The sequence below is a fragment of the Pelmatolapia mariae genome, linkage group LG17 (genome assembly GCF_036321145.2).
Source record: "Pelmatolapia mariae isolate MD_Pm_ZW linkage group LG17, Pm_UMD_F_2, whole genome shotgun sequence".
In the NCBI taxonomy this organism is placed as follows: domain Eukaryota; kingdom Metazoa; phylum Chordata; class Actinopteri; order Cichliformes; family Cichlidae; genus Pelmatolapia; species Pelmatolapia mariae.
This window is the reverse complement of record NC_086242.1, coordinates 38,040,916-38,046,915: the sequence shown is the minus strand read 5'-3', so window position 1 is coordinate 38,046,915 and position 6,000 is coordinate 38,040,916.

The window sequence follows — 6,000 nt, the reverse complement described above, 5'->3', positions numbered from 1 at the left end:
CGACTGGACTTCTTTGAGTTGCTTGAAGACGTTTCACCTCTCATCCGAGAAGCTTCTTCAGTTCTAAGGTCAAATGGCCGAGAACATGTTCCCTCTAAGCCTGAGGGAAAAAAGAAGGAACACACACACGTAAAGGAAGCACTCAAAACATGTGGTTATCCTAACTGGGCGTTCATAAAGTCAGCAAAGAGGCACAGAAAAGAAGATCAGACACCAGCGAGGGAGGATAAGAAAGACAGACGCAACAACGTTGTCATCCCCTATGTAGCCGGTGTATCAGAGAAACTCAGGAGAGTTTTCTCCAAGCACGACATCCCAGTGTACTTCAGACCCAGCAACACACTCAGACAGAAACTGGTTCACCCGAAAGACAAAACTCCAAAACACAGACTTAACAACGTGGTGTATGCTGTACAGTGCAGCGAGGAATGCCCAGACCTCTACATTGGAGAGACCAAACAGCCACTTCACAAGCGCATGGCACAACATAGAAGAGCCACCTCCACAGGACAAGACTCAGCAGTCCATCTGCATCTTAAGGATAAAGGTCACTCTTTCGAGGATGCCAATGTTCACATTTTGGACAGAGAGGACAGATGGTTTGAAAGAGGAGTGAAAGAGGCCATCTATGTCCACTGTGAGCGACCATCTTTGAACAGAGGCGGTGGTTTACGACACCAACTGTCTGCCACCTATAATCCAGTTTTGAGTTCCCTCCCCAGACGCCTTAATGCCCACTCACATCCTGGGCCATCTGACCTCAGGAATTCACATGACAAGGTGGGGCCAGGTTTCACAATGAGCTCACCCAAAACCCTGGCTGATTAGGTCCCACACCCGTTTTCACACCTTGGCTCATGTGATTAGAGGATCACCAGGGGGTCCTTTGTCCCTCTTTGGGGGGATACTCCCACTGGGTTTAAATCTGGGACTCTCGGCCATTTGACCTTAGAACTGAAGAAGCTTCTCGGATGAGAGGTGAAACGTCTTCAAGCAACTTAAAGAAGTCCAGTCGCTTTTCTTTGCAAACTCCTTTGACTACGATGACCTGGATGACTGAGAACCTTCACAGACACTCTACAGAGGCCCAGAGTTACTGTTAATATCAAAAATATAATGCTGTCCTTTGAGATTTTAACATAAGACTGTGAGTGTAATGGATCTAAAACTGTTTAAATCTTCAGAGCTCTCTACAGCCTGGTAACATGGAGACTTTAAAAACAGCAGCATGAGGTTTCAGTAGTGTAGTGCGATTTGTTCTTTTCATTTAATAATAATCCATATTATATCAACAGCTACATTCACCCTGGAGAGAAACTAGTGAGGGAGACCATCAGGACCAAGCTGGGTTTCCTGGGTCCAGAGGTTTGGAGAAACTTCTTCTCTTTCTTTCATCACAGCTGTCCTGTGCCAGAAGTTCTGTTGACCCGCTGAAAGAGGCATCATTTAAGAAACAACAGGAAGACTGAAGCTCATGGCATTGATCACCAGCAGCTCCCTCACAGGGAAATCTTCAGCACTCCTCTGTAGGCCCGCCCCAGGAGATGGATAAACCCAGCATTTCATGAACACTGTGATGGAGACCTTTGCTTTGTGTAATGTTATAAATACTCGGATACTCCCCAGAGGCTCTGGACTTTTACATGAACATAATATATTCAGTCCTGTAGAAAGTTATATATTTAAAAATATATGATCCTCTCTGGTTACTCTGGTATGAATAACTCTGAATCACTTTATGGTAAATAACACACTATGTGCAAAAAACTGTGAAAGAATTCCAGATGACAAGTTTGTAGTTCAACATACAAGTGACGACCTTTGACCTTCATCATGTTTTATTAAATTGTGTTAGAGAAAATCTCATATGCTCTTCATGCAGCTGAGTACATCAAGTGTTTAAAACGGAAGCTGTGCAGGTCTGAGATCAGCAGCTTTGTGAAACGCCAAACTGAGGTCCTGTTAATGCTGATATATAGTGACACAGTTACATGAGTGATTAATCCTTTTGTTTTTTTGTCTTTAACTTTATCAATAAAACAGCTGCAGCTTCACTGACAGCACATGTGGTACTTTAACCTTTGTACTGTTTTCATCAGTTCATTTTGCAGTTAACATATGAACATGTTGGATGATCTGTCTGCTGTCACTGGGTGGTGCTGAGGTCTGAATCTGAGGGCAGCTCCTGTAATCACAAAGAGAACAGAACCATCAAACTCAAATATAAATTTTATCCCTCAAAATTGAAATGAAGCTGATTCTAATGTCCTCACACACTCGGGACCTGAAGTTCTTCTCTTACATTTTTTTCAGTATTACAGTACACTACAGTACTTTAATCCATAGTTCCTGATTAATGAGGAGTTACTGAAGTACAAGCTTTTAAAAAAATGTTACTGTCTTTACAGATGTGACAAGAGACTGAAAGCATGCTTCTGTTTGCACATATTTAATATTCACCTCTGCACAGGAGCTGCAGCAGGGTGCAGCCTGTTGTTTTTTTAAGTATAATACTTGTAATAAAAGTACAGTAACAGTAATTAGTAACTGAGCAACCCGGGGCGTTTCTCTTGATTTCTTTAGTAAATTCATTCACCTGCACAGATTGGCTAAACGAATCCCGACAGTCGAGTGCTCATTTTAGCTAGCTAGGTCTCAGGACCTAGCTAAGGACGGTAGTTACGGATTAGCTTACAAACACGTTTAACTTACCGAAAAAGTGCAGCGGGGCCTCGGGTCCTTCTGTCGGGTAGTCCAGTTCACTGAAGAACACCTCAGGCTGTCAGTTTAAAACACTCGGTCGTGTTTTCGTAACGTAAACGCTGGCCCTCCTCTCAGAGCCTACGCTCTATCTGCTATTCCCGAACAGAGATACGCAAGTTTCTCCGTGACTGCAGCTGCCAGTCAAAGCTGTTATGATGACGTTTCACCGCAATTTAACATCACCGCGGTAGGAATTAGAATCAAACTTATGGGAAAGGAGACCCCTTGGACATCAATCAGCATGATGAGAACTATTGATAACAAAAGAAAGAATCTTTGGAAAAAAATTATCGAAAAAGGAGCGAAGGCACAGCCATGGTTCGTATTTGCTGTGTGGTCGGCTGCAATGTTCAATCGCACGACCGGCAAGAGAATAAGCTTGAAAAGGGTTTGTCTTTTCATTCTTTCCCAACCTGGAAGCAACATGAGGCAGCTCGTGTATCGGATGTTACCAAACGAAGGCGTCTAGCCTGGATAGCAGCTGTGAGACGAGCTGATATCCAGTTCTCTTCCATCTCGTCATGTTTAGATGCAGTGACAATTGCACATTTGGAGTTGTGGTCATATGTGGTTTTTATATACAGGGTATTAGAAAAAATTTTGCTATTTTTCTTGTTTGTTTGCACATTATTATTGTGTACATATTACATATGTAACATTATTGTTAATATTATTATTAGATACCAAAGATACAATTTGATTGAGGGTTTTCCTGTCATAATTTCAATAAAAATGCAATTACACACGTAAACAATAGGATCAAAATAAACTTTTAAAAAGTCTATTGATCAAATGCTGATTTTCAAAACATTCTAGAGGAAAATAGAGATAAAATAATCTGAATAATAACAGTGATCTTGGATGATGATGGAGGCTTCAATGGATTATTCTGTTTCAATCAATAGGTTCATATCTATGACAATAATTTGATAAGTTTAACAGGTTGGTTTAGGCCTGGCAATACAGCAAATATTCACAAACTTTTGTTTTTGAAGAATGTTTATCTTTTTTGGGACGAAGCTATCTGGCAAAATGATACAACCCTTTTAACCTCATCTTTATGTCTATCATGTGGCTATGATACTGGATTTTGGTTTGATGCATATGCTGGGGAATGGCAGTATGTTGTGGATTGATTTGGCATTTTCAACCTCTGTTACACCAAACTCTCTCACTTATAACATGATAAAGGCCTCTTACCCAGTGTCATGGATTTTCTATACTTTTGGGGACACTGGACTAAAGTCTGAGGCAATAAGTCAGATCAAAGAAGGCAATGATTCTAAAATGGGAGTTTACTTGTGTCATTATATATATCCAGGAATATGTGCCTGAGGATAGTTGTCATGAAATCAATATTAAATCAAAGTATTCCTTAATTACCACAGCTGACACGAGTTCTCCATAGCTGCCTGCTGTCTCAGGATCTGTCTCCAAAAAGGACCAGGGAGCGCTAACATGTTATGTTCTAAACTGATGAAGAAAATGCACATTAAACATAATATAAACTTACTGAGTGAAGTAATGTCAAGAGGATTCCTTTAGCTCCTATTGGGTTGGTTCCTTGATCAATGCAATACAGAATCATTAATCTGGTTTTATGTAATGTCCTTAAAACATGTCAAAATGAGGATCTGTAGTCTGTGTGGCCTCCACATGCCTGTATGACCTCCCTACAACACCTGGGCATGCTCCTGATGAAGTGGCAGATGCTCTCCTGATGGATCTCCTCCCAGACTCCAGGACTAAAGCATCTGCCCACTCCTGGACATTTTGTGGTGCAGTTGGTGGATGGAGCGAGACATGATGTCCCAGATGTCCTCAATTGGATTCAGGTCTGGGGAATGGGCGGGCCAGTCCACAGCATCAATGCCTTCGTCTTGCAGGAACTGCTGACACACTCTAGCCACATGAGGTCTAGCATTGTCTTATATTAGGAGGAACCCGGGGCCAACCGCACCAGCATATGGTCTCACAAGGGGTCTGAGGATCTCATCTCAGTACCTAATGGCAGTCAGGCTACCTCTGCCGAACACATGGAGGGCTGTGCGGTCCCCAAAGAAATGCCACCCCACACCAAAACTGACCCACTGCCATACCGTCATGCTGGAGGATGTTGCAGGCAGCAGAAGGTTCTCCACGGCGTCTCCAGACTCTGTCACAAGTGCTCAGTGTGAACCTGCTTTCATCTGTGAGGAGCACAGGGCACCAGTGGCAAAGTTGCCAATCTTTGTGTTCTCTGGCAAATGCCAAACATCCTGCACGGTGTTGGGCTGTAAGCACAACCCCACCTGTGGACGTCGGGCCCTCATACCACCCTCATGGAGTCCGTTTCTGACCGTTTGAGCAGACATGTGCACATTTGTGGCCTGCTGGAGGTCATTTTGCATGGCTCTGGCCTTTCTTTCCTACCCCACAGTACCTTCCCTTACCATTTGTTTCCTACTCTTTTACTTCTTCTTTGATGACGGTTGTCTTTCTATATAAGCAATTTCATTTGCTCTGGGGCGAGTCAGTGGCTCGGGTGCATTCTGGGACTGTCAGTTCACCAGTGTGCTGGCATGCTTCTTAACAAACACACCACTACAGCAAACATCTCAATTGTACTTGTTGATTTCTTCGACAAAACACTGAACAAAAAATTTACTTGTGAGTGTGCTGCCTGGTGCTTTTAAATTTTGTGATAATTTGAGCAGCCCAGAAAGCATCCCATAAATTAAATTATGTTATCGTATCTGAACATGTACACTAGTCATTAAATTAGATGGGAAAGAATGATTCAGGGTAAACAACTGCACCAAGGAAATTCCATTTTTCTTCTCAAAATGTAAAATGTCTGTTGAAAAATCACATTAAACAGATGTGATTAACTTTTTATTTTACCAAAAATAACATCAATGATGACACAATCAGTCTTCATCAGAAGTGCTCAAATCACTCTCAGTGGCATCGTCTGGAATGTCGTCCTCCTCCTCCGAGTCCATTTCCAGGAGTGGTTGGTGGCTGAGGATTCTCTTGTACGTGTCCTTTACTTTGAGCATTTCAGCTTTCAGTTCACTTTGTTTTTTTAAAACCAGGCTACAGAGTCCCTTCTGTGCATCCTCCGACATGCCAACAAGGGAGGCTGTAAAAGGAACAAAACAAATAAATATAAGTAACAAAAACAAACAAACAAACAAATAAAAAACCTCACCTCATAAACACAAGGAATTAGGATCCTGTAATTAAACTTTTTTT